The 16,016-nt window shown below is 40.0% G+C and overlaps 1 long non-coding RNA gene across 1 annotated transcript; it reads right to left on the minus strand.

Annotated features, from left to right (window-relative positions):
• Positions 1-1,861: 1,861 nt before the first annotated feature.
• Positions 1,862-15,967, minus strand: LOC123569071 (uncharacterized). Its single transcript, XR_010581661.1, has 2 exons — positions 15,702-15,967; positions 1,862-2,645 (listed from the first exon to the last, which is right to left on the minus strand). It is a non-coding gene; the product is annotated as an uncharacterized lncRNA (long non-coding RNA).
• Positions 15,968-16,016: the final 49 nt, after the last annotated feature.

Consider the following 16,016-nt stretch of genomic DNA (forward strand, 5'->3'; position numbering starts at 1 on the left):
GGTGTGTGAGGATCCACTGGTTAGAGGAATAAGGGAATTTTTTTATTATGATGGAATGTTCCATATATAAATGGTGGTGATCTTTACAGAACTGTACAAGTTTTTAGAACCCATCAAAATATACTAAAAATTTGTCTACTTTGCATAAAGTATACCTCTATACAGTTAACTTTTAAAATAATAAAAGTGAGTTTAGGGTCCCCTGTACGTTATGAGACCCAGCAGATTCTCAATTTACTAAATGGCTTATTGACGTCACTAGAGCATTCATTCCCTTTCTTCCCATATGGCTGTGACCTTGGAAAGTCAGTTCTCCTTTAATATGTCTCAGTCTCCTCATCACCATAATGATGGTGATTACCTACAATCCTTTCTGAAAGAATTTTCTGAGTTAATCTGTGTCCGTTCCTTAATACGTGGCACAGAGTAAGTGAGCAATAGGTAATAATTATCACCATTATGTATTTTACCAGTATTAAAAATCAAAATAAAGGCCTGTGTTCCTTACAAGAGCCTCAAAAAAAGATTGTAACTCATAAAAAGATACATTAGGCCTAAAGGAGATACAGCCATCATGTGATGGAGGTGTGTGAGTTCCTCATAGTATAGTAGCATCAATTTTTCTTTAACTCTCTGATGAGACCGTTTCCAAAAATTTTTAAAGCTGAGTCTTTTATTCTCCTGTCGACTGGCTGACATGACTTAACCCAGTTTGTAAGTGTTGAGTTCCCAATAAATTGCTTTTCCACAAAAAGCTACTGCATGACTTCATGCACCCCCAGCCTTCCTCTCCTGGAAGTTTTAAGAATCCAGAACTAAGCTGGAGTACTGTCAACCTTGGGTATTTTTTGTTACACTCCAGGATAGAAGTTACACACCAGATGTATAAATACTCTAGAGAAAAAGCATTTCAGATATTGAAGGATAGCACACACCCACCCGTTCGCTTTTTTCAGCATATAATGGTCACCCTTGCCCTGAGTTCTGTTTCCCTGCTACACTGGAGGTGATTTCAGTTGTGTCCCATGATGCGTTTTACACAGGAACTGCTTTCTGAGTTATATAGGCAGTAGAATCACATCACAGCAACTTCTAAAATAAAAGAGGATTCAGAGACTGGCAATTGAGTTGGCCCTCATCAGCTGTGGTTTGAATGTGTCCCCCCAAAGTTCATGTGTTGGAAACTTAATTCCTAATGCAACAGTGTTCAGATGTGGAACCTTTAAGGGAGGATTAGGTCATGAGTGCTCTGCCATCATGAATGGATTAATTTCTCTATCACATGAGTGGGTTCATTATCAAGACAGTGACTTTGTTATAAAAGCAGTTCAGGCCTCTCAGGCTCTCTCATGGGCACTGTCTCACATGTGATGCCTTCTGCCATGTTATGATGTAGCAAGAAGTCTCTCACCACATGTGGCCCCTTGATCTTGGATGTTCCAGCCTCTAAAAGTGCGTGTGTGTGTGTGTGTGTGTGTGTGTGTGTGTGTGTGTGTGTGTGTTAATAAGCTTTTATTCTTTATAAGCTACCCAGTTTCTGGTGTTCTGTTAAAACAACACAAAATGGACTAAAACAGCATTCTTCACACGTTAGGGCCTGAAAAAATCACCACCATTATTTCAAGTAGTAAAGGGAACCCTGCCAGTGTGTAGAGTTCATGGGGGCATGACTTGGGCCAGGTCTTGAGAACTCATCTTCTGGGTTAGTGTAGAATTTTAACAAGGATTCTGAGAGGAGACTGAACGCAATTCATAGAGGCCATTTCATATTCCTAAGGGGAACATTTTTATCAGTAATATGGATATGACAGTACTGGTGAGGTGAGGTGAAGTTGAGCAGAGTGATGAGACATAGGCAATATTTCATTTGGTAGTATAATTTCTTTTTATATCAAAATTACTGGAACTGGACAAGACAGACAATAGTCACAATGTATAGGAAAACAAATATTGAGGTTTATATATAAGTATGCAACAGAAACCATTAAGTTGCCAACAGTTTAAACTGTCAAACCTTTTTCCCTCACTAATACTTTATATATACATCTTTTTAATGCAGAGTGGGGGACTCAGCCTCTTATTTGTCCATTTGCATCATATGCTTTGGTAACATCCTTGGAAAAAGCAAAATTGAGTGTTCTCATCACCATAAGAGGATGAATAATGTGTGATGCTGGGACTGCAGGCCAAGTGCTTGTCTTCCAGAAGCACCATGTCAGCCACGGGTCCTGGGCAAGATGGTAACTGCTTGGCACGGAGAGCATAAAGATTGATGTCTTCAAACCAACCAACCAGGCAGCCAGCAAAGCCTCAATAGCCAGGATCTAAAGAAGTGGATCAGATTACAGTGTTTGAGCAACTTCCTGAACCCATATCTGGAAAGGGCTCTTGAGGCTCCTGGGATTTCTGGTACCACCTGATTTCTTGGAGACAGTCCAGGACAGGGAAGGATGTGGCATCTAGGTGACCCCTCAGGGGGCTCCATCTTGCAGGTGGTTGTGGTAGTCAGGGACTTGCAGTGGCCTGAGATCATGGCAGGTGCTTCTGCAGGTGGGCTTGTTACACCACTGAAGTTGCTAAATAGTGCTTCTCAGCACTTGCCTTCCCTTCTGTGTTGTCTCCAAGAGCAAAAGTGGCCTCAGTGCCTCAAAGAGAGTACAAAGTGACTGCAGCTGCAGACACGAAGTATGACGTTAGCTCTGGACCACATCCAATTGTACCCTGCATTAAGCTCAGGCATGTCACACCTAGTCCATAGAGGTTGGTTAAACAAAGGAGTCAGCAAATGACATTTCCAGTGAACACACTAGTAATTTTTTTTATATTACTCTATTTTTTTTCTTGAAAGAAATGAATACAAGTTTTTAAATTAAGTCCAGCTTAGCCAGACTCTTCGGCATGTTTTTCCAATCTTTTTGTATTATTTAGCTGGAAATTTCCCCCTTACTACTTTTTCTGCATCCCATGAGTGTTTATAATTTTTTTCATCTTCATTTGTTTTTTTGTTTGTTTGAGACAGGGTCTCGTCTCTTGTCACCCAGGCTGGAGTGCAGTGGTACAATCACAGCTTATTGCAGCCTTGACCTCTTAGGCTCAAGTGATCCTCCCACCTCAGCCTCACAAGCAGCTGGAACCACAGATGTGTGCCACGGTGCCTGGCTCATTTTTGTATTTTTTGTAGAGAGTGGGACTCTCTCTGTTTCCCAGGCTGGTATTGAACTCCTGTACTCAAGCAATCCTCCTGCCTCAGCCTCCCAACATACTGGGATTACAGGCATGAGCTACCACACCCAGCCTATTTGTCTCCTAAGTATTTTCTATTTTCCCTTGTAATTACATCTTTGACCTGTTTCTTGCTTAAGGACATGCTGTTTTAATTTCCACAAATTTGTGAATATTCCCACTTTTCTTCTGTTACTCACTTCTAACTTGTATTAGAAGAGGTTTTGTATGATATATATATTTTTTCAATTAATTGAGGCTTAATTTGGGTACTAACACATAGTCCATCTGGGAGAATATCCCATGTGCACTTGAGATTAATATGTATTCTGTTATGGTTGGATAGTGTTCTGTATATGCCAGCTCTAATGGCTTATCATGATGTTCAGGTCCTCCTTTATTTATCTTCTGTCTGGTTGTATTATTCATTACTCACAGTAAGGTACTAAAGTCTCCAACTATTATTATACAACTGTATTTCTCCCTTCAATTCTGTCCATTTTTGCTTTATATATTTGGATGGTTTGTTATTAGGTATATAAATGTTTATAATTTTTATATCATCTTGTTCTATTGAATCTTTTTAATATATAATCTCCTTTGTCTCATGTAGATGTCTGATTTAAACTTTATTTTGTGTGATAATATTACTTGCTATCTTTCAGTTGCCACTTGCATAAAATATCTTTTTCTATCCTCTCACTTTTAACCAGTTTGTGACTTTGGAGCTAATGTGAGTTTCTCATAGGCAACATAGAGTTGGATCTTGTTTAATCCATTCTGTGAGTCTCTTGATTGGAGGGTTTGATACATTTATATTTAAAGTAGCTACAAATAGGCGGGCGCAGTGGCTCACACCTGTAATCCTAACACTTTGGGGGGCCAAGGCAGGGACTTGAGGTCAGGAGTTCGAGACTAGTCTGGCCAACATGGTGAAACCCCATCTCTACTCAAAGTACAAAAATTAGGCAGGCATGGTGGTGGGCACCTATAATCCCAGCTACTCAGGCTGAGGCAGGAGAATTGCTTGAACCCAGGAGGCAGAGGTTGCGATAAGCTGAGATTGCACCATTGCATTCCAGCCTGAGCGACAGAGTGAGACTTTATCTCAAAAATAATAATAATAAATAATAAAGTAATTACTAATAAAGAGAAACTTCTATTATTTTGGTATTTGTTCTCTATATACCTTAGAGCTTTTTGTTCCTCATTTTCTGCATTAGTCATCTTTTGGGTTAATTTTTTTGTAGTGAGACATTTAAATTCCCTTCTCATTCCCTTTGTGGACATTCTCTACCTACTTTCTGGTTACCATGGGCATTACAATTACCTTCCTAAACTTATAACAGTCTAATTTATAGAATGTTATAAATTAACATACATACAAAACAGCTTAACAACATACAAAAAACCTTCTCCTATAAAGCTTTATTTCCACGACTTTTCAATAGTTGATATCACAAAATTACATATTTATGCATTTTGTATCTAAAAACACTAGTAATTTTTTTTTTTTTTTTTTTTTTTTTTTTTTGAGACGGAGTCTCGCTCTGTCGCCCAGCCCAGGCTGGAGTGCAGTGGCGCGATCTCGGCTCACTGCAAGCTCCGCCTCCCGGGTTCACGCCATTCTCCTGCCTCAGCCTCCCGAGTAGCTGGGACTACAGGCGCCCACAACCGCGCCCGGCTAATTTTTTGTATTTTTAGTAGAGACGGGGTTTCACCGTGGTCTCGATCTCCTGACCTTGTGATCCGCCCGCCTCGGCCTCCCAAAGTGCTGGGATTACAGGCGTGAGCCACCGCGCCCGGCCACTAGTAATTTTTTTTAACATTAGTCTCATAAAAGTCATGTAGAAAACAAAAAGTTACAAACCAAAGTTATAGTAACACTTTTATGATTGTCTGTATATTTCCCTTTTTCAGAGATCTTTATTTCTTCATATGGCTTTGAGTTAACTATGTTTCATTTAAGCCTGAAAGACTCCTTTTAGCATTTCTTGCAGGGAGGCCTATTTGTAATAAATGCTTCTAGCTTTTTTATATACAGTGAAATGTGTACTACAGTCAAGCAAATTAAAAGACCCATCATCTTACATACTCTCTTTTTGTGAGAATAGCACCTAAAATATACTCTGTTAGCAAAAATTCCAAATACATATTATTGACTGTATTCCTCATGCTGTATATTAAATGTCTAGACTTATTCTACATATCTGCAAACTTGATATCCTTTGACTCACCTCCTCTCATTTGCTCCTCACTCCTATTAACCCCCTGGTAACCACCATTTTATTCTCTGTCTCTATTCAACTTTTCTTTTTACATTCTACATATAAGTAAGTGAGATCATGCTGTATTTTTCTTTCTGTATGTGGCTGATATCACTTAGCATAATGTTCTCCAGGTTCGTTCATGTATGGCAATTGACAGCATCATTTTTAAGGCTAATATTCCATTGTATGTATGTGTATACACATCCCGTAGTTTATCCATTTACCCATTGACATTTGGATTGTTTATATTGTGGCTATTGTGAATAATGCTGCATTGAGCATTGGTGTGCAGATATCTCTATGAAGTGCTGATTTAGTGTTCTTGCAGGTATATACCAAGCAGAGGGATTTCTGGGTCAAATGGTAATTCTATTTTTAATTTTTAATGAAACTTCCATACTGTTTTCTGTAATGGCTATCCTAGTTTTCATTCCCACTAACAGTACACAAAAGTTCCCTTTTTTCTATACCCTCACGAACACTAGCTATCTCTTGTCTTTTTTTATTTTACCCATTCTAAGAGGTGTGAGGTGATATCTTATTGGGGTTTTGATTTGCATTTCCCTGATGATTACAGATGTGGAGCACATTTTTGTATCCTTGTTAGCCATTTGTATGTCTTTGGAGAAATGTCTATTCAGGTCCTTTGCCCCGTTTTTAATTGGGTTCTTTATCTTTTCATTTTGAGTTTGCAAGTTCTTTATATATTTTGAATACTAACCCCTTATCAAATGTATGGTTTGCAATATTTTTTTTTTAAGTCGGTAGGTTACCTTTTTATTTTGCTGGAGTTTTTTTGTTTTTTGTTTTTTGTTTTCTGTTTTTGTTTGTTTGTTTTGGCTATGCAGAAGCTTGAGCTTATTTTTGCTTTTATAGACTGAGCTTTTGGTGTGATGTCCAAAGAAAAATTTCCAAGGCCATTATCAAGAATCTTTCCCCCATTGTTTTCTTCTGGGACTTTTATGGTTTCAGGTATCCCATTTAGGTCTTTTATCCATTTTGCGTTGAGTTTGTGTATGGTATATGATAAGGGTTTGATTTAATTCTTTTGCATGTGGATATCCAGGTTTCCTGTTACCATTTATTAAGGAGACTATCCTTTCCCCATTGTTCATTTCTTGGGGACTCTGTTGAAAATTAGTTGACCACATATATTTGGATTTCTTTCTGGGCTCTGTATTTTGTTCCATTGGTCAATGTTTCTGTTTTCATGTGGTTTTGATTGCAATACTTTTGTACAGAATTTGAAATCAGGAAGTATGATGCCTCCAACTTTTTCTTTCTTTGCCAGAATATTTTTGACTATTCAGGGTCTTTCTAGCTTGCAATCATGTTCAACGTATGTAAATCAATCAATGTGATACATCACAATAACAGAATGAAAGATAAAAACCACATAGTCATCTCCATTGATACAGAAAATGTATCTGACAGAGTCCAACTTACTTTCTTAGTAAAAACTCTCAACAGTTTAGGTATAGAAGAAAAGTTGCTCAACATAATGAAGGCCATTCATGAAAAACCCAGAGCTAACATAATAATCCATGGGAAAAACCTAAAATCTTTTCCACTAAGATCTGGTACAAGGATCTGTTTTTCTTCTCAATTGCTGTGGGCGTCTTTTGTGGTTCCAAATGAATTTTAGAATAGTTTTTACTATGTCTCTGAAAAATTACATTGGAATTTTGGTAAGGATTATGTCAAAACTGTATATTGCTTTGAGTAGTATGGACACTTTAACAGTATTAATTGCTCCAACTTGGTACCCTTTGACTTACCTCCTCTTATTTGCTCCTCACCCCTCAAAACCACCTGGTAACCACCATTTTATTCTCTGACTCTATGTATTCAATTGTTTTTTTTGTTGTTGTTGGTTTTTGTTTTTTTTTTTTAATTCCACATATAAGCGAGATCATGCTGTATTTTTCTTTCTGTGTGTGGCTTATTTCACTTAGCATAATGTCTTCCAGGTTTATTCATGTATGGCTAATGACAAGATCCTTTTTAAGCCTGAATAACATTCTATTGTATGTATGTGTACCAGGAACATAATACATCTTTCCATTTATTTGGGTGTTCAATTTCTTTTATTAATGTTTTATAGTTTTCAGTGTACAAATCTTTCGCTTTTTGGTTAAATTTATTCCTAAGTATTTTTTTTTTCTTTTTTATGTGATTGTGTGTTCTCAAATATTTTTTGGATAAGGTCATTAGTGGTATACAAAAATGCAACCCATTTTTGTATGTTGATTTTATATTCTGCAACTTTACTGAATTTGTTTATTCTAACAGTTTTCTGGTGGAATCTTTGGAGTTTTCTTCATATAGGATCATGTTAACTGCAAATAGAAATAATTTTACTTCTGCCTTTCTGACTTATATGCGTTTTATTTATTTTTCTTGCCTGGTTGCTCTTGCTGTTACTTCTAGTACTACTTGAATACAAGTGTTGAGAGTGGGCATCTTTGCCTCATCTTAGAGGAAATCTTTCTTAAATCTTAGAGGAAAGCTATCTGTTTTCCCCCAAAGATTATGATGTTGGCTATGGGCTTTTCCTAAATTTCCCTTACCATATTGAGGAAATTTCCCTTTATACTTATGTTGTTGAGAGCTTATAATCAAGAAATTATATTGAATTTTGTCACATGCTTTTTCTGCATCAATCGAGATCAAGTGGTTTTTATTTTTTATTGTTTTAATGTGATGTATCACATCGATTGATTTGCATGTCTTCAATCAGCCTTGCATGCCACAGATAAATCCCACTTGGTCATGCTGTATAATCATTTTGATCTATTATTGAATTCAGTGTGTGAGTATTTTATTGAGAATTTTTGCATCTATGCTCATCAGAGATACAGGCCTATAGTTTTCTTGCACTGTCTTTGGTTTCATTATCAAGGTAATTCTGGCACCATAAACATGTCTTTTGTAGTATTGCTTCTAGTTATATTTTTGGAAGAGTTTAAAAAGGATTGGTATTAATTCTTCTTTGAATGTTTGGTAGAATTCAGCCACAATGGCATCTGGTCCTGGGCTTTTCTTTGTCAGGAGGTTTTAATGTCTCCTTCAGTCTCTGTATTTGTTATCAGTCTGTTCAGGGTTTTCATTTCTTTCTGATTCAATATTGGTAGGCTGTAATTTTTTAGGATTAATCCATTTTCCCTTGTTTATCCAGTTTGGTGGCATGTAATTGCTCATAATAATACCCTGTGATCCTTTTTATTTCTGAGGCATTCATTGTAATATTTTCATTTTATTTGAGTCTTTTTTTTCTTATGCTTTGAATTTATTGGTTTTATTTTTTAGAGAAACCAGCTATTAGGTTTTTTTTTTCTATACTTTCTCTGTTTCCTATTTGATTTATTTCTGCTCTGGTCTTTATTATTTATTTCCTTCTGCTAACTTTGGTTTTAGTATTCTTATTCTAGCTCCTCAAGGTGTAATGTTAGGCTATCTCCATCTTTCTTTTTAAATGTAGCCATTTATGGCTATAAACTTCCTGCTTAGAACTGCTTTTGTGGTATCCTGTAAGTTTTAACATGTTGTATTTCCATTTCTGTTTGTCTGAAGATATATTTAACTTCTCTTTTGATTTTTTCTTTGACCCATTGATTTTTGAGAGTGTGTTGTTTAATTTCCACATATTTATTAATTTTCCAGTTTTCTTCCTGTTATTTCTAGTTTCATACCATGGTGGTTACAAATGATACTTGATATAATTTCAGTCTTATTAAATTTTTTGAGACATGTTTTGTGTCCTAACATATGATCTATCGTGGAGAATGTTTTAGTTCATTTGAGTGTGTGTTCTGCTACTGTTGGATGGAATGTTCTGTGTATGTCCATTCAGTCTGTTTGGTCTAATGTGTAGTTCAGGTTCAATATTACCTTGTTAATCATCTGTCTGGTTGATCTCTCCAGTTTTGAAAGTAGGGTATTCAAGTCCCTACTATCATTATATTGTTGTCTATTTCTCTATTTATGTCCATTAATATTTGATTTACATATTTTGGTGTTCCAATGTTAGGTACATATATATTTACAATTGTTATGTCCTCTTGATGCCTTTATCATTATGTTATGAACTTCTTTGTCTCTTGTGACAGTTTTTGACTTGAAGTCTATTTTGTCTGATGTTAGTATAGCAACTCTTGCTCTTTTTTGGTTGTTATTTGTATGGAATATCTTTTTCCATCCCTTCATTTTCAGCCTATGTATGTCTTTCTAGTGAATTCTTATAATTTTATGTTTCTTTGGCATTTATTCTAAATCTAGGTTGGACTTCCTCATACTAGAAGCAGGCATCAGTCACCCCTGCAACAATTTCTAGTTCTCTACCTCTTTATTGTTCCTCATCATGGTTGATACAGGTATCTTCCTTATACAACCACCTCCTGGTGACCACCTCCCTACGGGACAGTAGATACAATGTTCTTGCTTTGTACCACTGACCCCTACACCCCACATGGATCATACAGATATGCAGTGACCACCTCTAAGTCATAACTTTCCTCCATGGAACTCATGCCTGATTGCTCTATACTTCCAGTTAGAAGTCTCTGTGAGAAAACTTCTTGGGTAACACCCTGGGCCCCAATAAATGACTCAAACCACAGGTCCATATGTCTCTCTTTTGCTCCCCACCTACTGGTTGTATATGCATGTCCCAGATGGCTCCCCAGTTCGCATTGGTCCTATGAGGCATGCTTCCCTCTTCTCTCTGGGGTCAGGAAGTAATAAACTACTTCTGTTACTTCCTGTGTTTTGTTGAGTTGCCTCCTCTGTGTCTCACCTAACCAACACACAGTAAAATAAATTCTTTCCTGGTCAGGGCTCTCCTAGAGAGTGGCTGTCTTGGCAGGAATAAGCTGAGCACAAGAGCATTTGCCAGTATAAACAAGAGCATTTGCCAGTATAAACAAGTTTCCTGTGAGAGGGACACCTGACCACAGGTCAAACACTTAGGCATTAGACTGTCTGCCAGAGTAAAGAAGTATCCTAAGAAAAGTACAATGTAAACATCCATCACCAAATCCTTTGAAGTCCCATCATAAAAGAGCTAAAGTCTCTATAAACTCTCTTGAGAGAGACCTCAAGAGCAAATTAGAAAGAAGAAACACACACACACAATAGTCCTTAAAGCTAAAGTGAGCTTCTTACAGGCAGCATATAGTTTGATCTCATTTCATTATCCATTCAGCTACTTTATGTCCTTCGACTGGTGAATTTAGTCCATTTACATTCAAGGTTATTATGGACAGGTGAAGATACACTGCTGCCATTTTGTATTTTGTTTTCTAATTGTTTATGAGCTCTGACTTTGACTTTGGGTGGCAGAGTGCAGTAATGACATGGCTCAGGGAATGAACAGGTGCTTTAGAGGCTCAGGCCCCAGAGTGTGGGGCAGAAAATCAATTTAGGTCATAGGAGCATCAGAGTGCAGCAGCAAGTCAGGCCCCAGGGAACAGGACACCACACAATGGTGACTCCAAATCTTGGGATGGTGGAACATCATAGTAGCCCAGGCTCTGGTAGACAGGCTACAGTGGCGGCAAGTACCCAGGAGTGGCAGGGCACAGCTATAGTTCATGCCCCAAGAGGCAGGTGCCACAAAGATGACTCCATTCCCCATGTGGAGCACCTCAGCAGCTTAGATTGCAAGAAGCGATTCTAGTTCCTAGGGAGCCATCACAAAACACAACTGCAGTTTTGGTTCCTGGGGAGCAGGGGCTGCACAGCTCATCTGAGGTTCTGGTTTCTGGGTAGTCACGGGGTACCATGACACTTCAGCCTCAGGAGGTGGGGCTGCACAGCATAGCCACAGCTACAGTTTCCAAAGAGGTGGGGCACTGTGTCAGCTCAGCCCCAGGAAGTGGAGCTGCATCACTTAGCCACAGTTCTGATTCCCAGCAAGGCATTGACTCCACTCATGCCCAGAAAGGCCAGACACAGCAGCAACTGGGACCCAGGAGGACGGAGCAGCTCTGTAGTAGTCTGGCCCCAGGGAGTGGGGTACAGCAGCAACTCAGCTTAAAAATGGTGCATCACTGTGCAACCCAGGCTCTGGGGGTATGGGGTGCAGTGGCAGCAAGCCCCGGGAATGAAGGGCACAATGTCTTCTAAGGTCCCTGAAGTAGAGCACAGAGCAGCAGTGGCTCCAGTTCTAAGATGCCATGGCACCATAACAGCTCAGGCCATGGAGAAAGGGTGCAGCTGCAGCTCCCTCTTCGGGAAAAGCACCAGGAACATCCAGTCATTCATCTTTCTGTCATATCTCCATCCAGATATAGGATTCTTGGTTGAGTTTTTTTTTTTTTTCTTCAGCATTTTGAACATACCAACTCACTGCCTTCTGGCCTCCAAAATTTCTGCTGATGATGTTATTGGCATACCTTGTGATATGCTCAAGATGTCTGTCTCCTCTAAATCTCATGTTGTAAAAAGAATAATAAGCAAGAAAAAAATAAAATAAATCTCATGTTGTGACGTGATTCCCCATGTTGGAGGTGGGGCCTGGAGGGGGAGGTGATTGGATCATATGGGTACATTACTCATGAATGCTGTAGCACCATCCCCTTGGTGATAAGTGAGTTCTTACTCTGAGTTCACACAAGATCTAGTTGTTTAAAAGTATGTGGCTCCTCCTCCTTCTGTGTCATGGGAGGGACCGAGTTGGAGGTAACTGAATAATGGAGGCAGTTATCCCCATGCTGTTCCTGTGATAGTGAATGAGTTCTCATGATATCTGATAGTTTTATAAGGGGCTTTTCCCCCTTTGCTTGGCACTTCTCCTTCCTGCTGTCATGTAAAGAAGAACGTGTTTGCTTCCCCTTCCATCATAACTGTAAGTTTCCTGAGGCCTCCCAAGCCATGCTGAACTGTGAATCAGTTAAACCTCTTTCCGGCCGGGCGCAGTGGCTCAAGCCTGTAATCCCAGCACTTTGGGAGGCCGAGACGGGCGGATCACGAGGTCAGGAGATCGAGACCATCCTGGCTAACACGGTGAAACCCCGTCTCTACTAAAAAATACAAAAAAACTAGCCGGGCGAGGTGGCGGGCGCCTGTATTCCCAGCTACTCGGGAGGCTGAGGCAGGAGAATGGCGTAAACCCGGGAGGCGGAGCTTGTAGTGAGCCGAGATCCGGCCACTGCACTCCAGCCTGGGTGACAGAGCGAGACTCCGTCTCAAAAAAAAAAAACAACAACAACAAAAAAAACCTCTTTCCTTTAATAATTACCCAATATTCAGGCAGTTCTTTATAGCAGCATGAGAACAGACTAATACACCCACCTTGAGTGGCCATCACCACCAGCATGAATATACACAGAGGGCGTACACAGTCCTGTGCTCATCAGCATCCCACCCCTGTGCTAACACCACAACTGGCATGAATGTGCACACAATTGCTGGCAGGGGCCTCCACCCTACCCCCACACCATACTACCATGACCACTTCTGTGAATGTCCACAGAGACGCTCGCAAACTGGCACCCGCTGGCACCATGCTGCAGCTGATGAGCATGGACCACACTGTGCTGTCACTGCCACTGCTGCTAGCACATGCAAATGAGGATGGATCCTGCTGCCACCACCCTACGAAGTGCTTTGGCTGGGACCTCCCATCACAGTATTGTGACCTGTGGTCTGGGAGTACCTCAGCCCCTCCAGCGCAGCAGGTTCCAAATGTCAAGGAGCCACAGAACAAAGCTAGGGCCTGATATAAGTCCCCCAGAGTTAGAGCATGCAGTCCAGGAGTCCTGAGGTGAGTCTTGTCCCCTAAAATTTTCCAGTAACAAAGCCAGTCAACTTAACCCACCTTATGCCAAAATCAAACCCCTAAGGTCATCAAATAGGCATGTTCTCACTCATAGGTGGGAATTGAACAATGAGAACACTTGGACACAGGGTGGGGAACATCACACACTGGGGCCTGTGGTGGGGTAGGGGGCTGGGGGAGGGATAGTATTAAGATAAATACCTAATGTAAATAACGAATTAATGGGTACAGCAAACCAACATGGCGCATGTATACATATGTAACAAACCTGCACATTGTGCACATGTACCCTAGAACTTAAAGTATAATATAAAAAAGAAAAAAATCTAAAAGACAACAACTTAGAAGACTGAAAGAACATCAGCCCACGAAGATGAGAAGGAACTAGTGCAAGAACTCTGACAACTCAAAAAGCCAGAGAGTATCTTCTTTCCTCCTAATGACTGCATTAGTTCTTGATCATGGTTTTTAACCAGGCTTAAATGACTGAAATGACAGAAATAGAATTTGGAATATGGATAGGAATGAAGATCATTCAGGAGAACGATGAAACTCCATCTCAGGAAGCCGAAGCTAAGATTCACCATACAACAGTGCAGGAGTTGACAGGCAAAATGGCCATTATAGAAAAGAACATAACTGACTTGATAGAGCTGGCAAACACACTACAAGAATTTCATAATTCAATGCACAAAGGCTGCAGAAGATAGAATATTGCTGAACAGCGAGTGTTGCTGTCTGATTCTTGCTCTGGAAGCTTCGTCTCAGGGGTGTACCCTGCTGTGTGAGGTGTGAGGTGTTGGTCTGCACCTAGTGGGGGATGTCTCCCAGTTTGGCGGATCACGAGGTCAGCAGATCAAGACCATCCTGGTTAACACGGTGAAACCCCGTCTATACTAAAAATACAAAAAAATTAGCCGGGCATGATGGCTGGTGCCTGTAGTCCCAGCTACTCAGGAGGCTGAGGCAGGAGAATGGCGTGAACCCGGGAGGTGGAGCTTGCAGTGAGCCTAGATCTCGCCACTGTACTCCAGCCTGGGCCACAGAGCGAGACTGTCTCAAAAAAAAATGAAATTAAATTAAAAAAAGAAAAAGATATACTTAGAAAACCTGGATAATTAGAATTTTTAAAAACAAATGTTACTCTTTTCCTCCAGTATCTATTAAAGTGTTTTTCAGTGTCAACAGTAGTTTTATACCTTGATTCATATATACTGCACTAGTTTACTGTTACCATTAATCTTTTTTCTTGCTAATCAGAACTTATTCTTATCATTGCTATATAAAATAACCTGTTAGTATCAACTGTGCGAGTGTATGTGTGTTACTAAAAAGAATGTCATAAAATACTGTTCTGAGAGGTTTCTAATTTTGTTCCTGATTTCAGAAGCATACTACATAAAGTTTAAGCAAACTCATCTCTAAGAGATGCATAATTTGTGGATAATGGTTTTCTTATTTGGGATTGTGTGTACTTCAGGCATTATGTAATACTGAACAGCTTACTTGCTTTTTCTTTTTTTTCCCCCAGAGATAAACTCTGAGGATCACAAATATTATTCTTTTATGTTAATAATGGATTCCATTTTCTAGTATTTGTTACATTTTACAGCTTTATTCACCAAACTGTTTATATATTTTTGTGGCAGCTCTGAAAGGCACACTTGTAACATGACAGTCCAAATTTTTCCCTTTATAAACTTTATATTACAAAATTTTCCAACACATAAAGAGCAAGTAATCAATAAGCATGTCCATAATCTAGAAGTAGATGTTCTTAACATTTTGCCATACTTGCCATTTCTAATGTTTTTTTTTTTTTTGAGACGGAGTCTCACTCTGTTGCCCAGGCTGGAGTGTAGTGGCCGGATCTCAGCTCACTGCAAGCTCTGCCTCCCGGGTTTTCACGCCATTTTCCTGCCTCAGCCTCCCGAGCAGCCAGGACTACAGGCGCCGCCACCTCGCCCATCTAGTTTTTTGTATGTTTTTAGTAGAGACGGGGTTTCACCGTGTTAGCCAGGATGGTCTTGATTCTAATTATTTTTTTAAAAGAACTTACAAACGGGCTGGGCGGGTAGGTCACGCCTGTATACCCAGCACTTTGGGAGGCCGAGGCAGGCGGATCACTTGAGGTCTGTTGTTCGAGACCAGCCTGGCTAACATGGTGAAACCCCGTCTCTACTAAAAATACAAAAATCAGCTGGGTGTGGTGGCGGCGCCTGTAGTCCCAGCTACTTGGGAGGCTGAGGCAGGGGAATCGCTCGAACCCGGGAGGCGGAGGTTGCAGTGAGCCGAGATCGCGCCACTGCACTCCAGCCTGGCGACAGAGCGAGACTCCGTCTCAAAAAAAAATAAAAATCAAAAACTTACAAGCATAATACAATCCTAAACACTTAAATATACATCTCTTTATGAATAAGCAAGATTACCTACATAATCCTAATGTTGCCACAATTAATTCTAATTTCCAGTCCGTATACAAATTTTCCAATTGTTTTCAAACGTCTTCCGCAGCTCTCGCTTTCTGCAACCACACGCTGCATTTGCTGTTATGTCCTCAAGTCTAACACACAACCTCTGGGGCTCTGACAGAACCCGGGCTCCAGTTATCAGGACCGTCCATGTTATTTCTCCTTAAATCTCGGGGGAAAAACAAAAACAAAAAACACCGAGAGCTGGCGCCGTACTTCCTGTCAAACTTAGGTTAGGGGTTACCGCGCAGCATGCTGGGAACGGATATCCTG

Source organism: Macaca fascicularis, chromosome 15 (genome assembly GCF_037993035.2).
Source record: "Macaca fascicularis isolate 582-1 chromosome 15, T2T-MFA8v1.1".
NCBI lineage: Eukaryota > Metazoa > Chordata > Mammalia > Primates > Cercopithecidae > Macaca > Macaca fascicularis.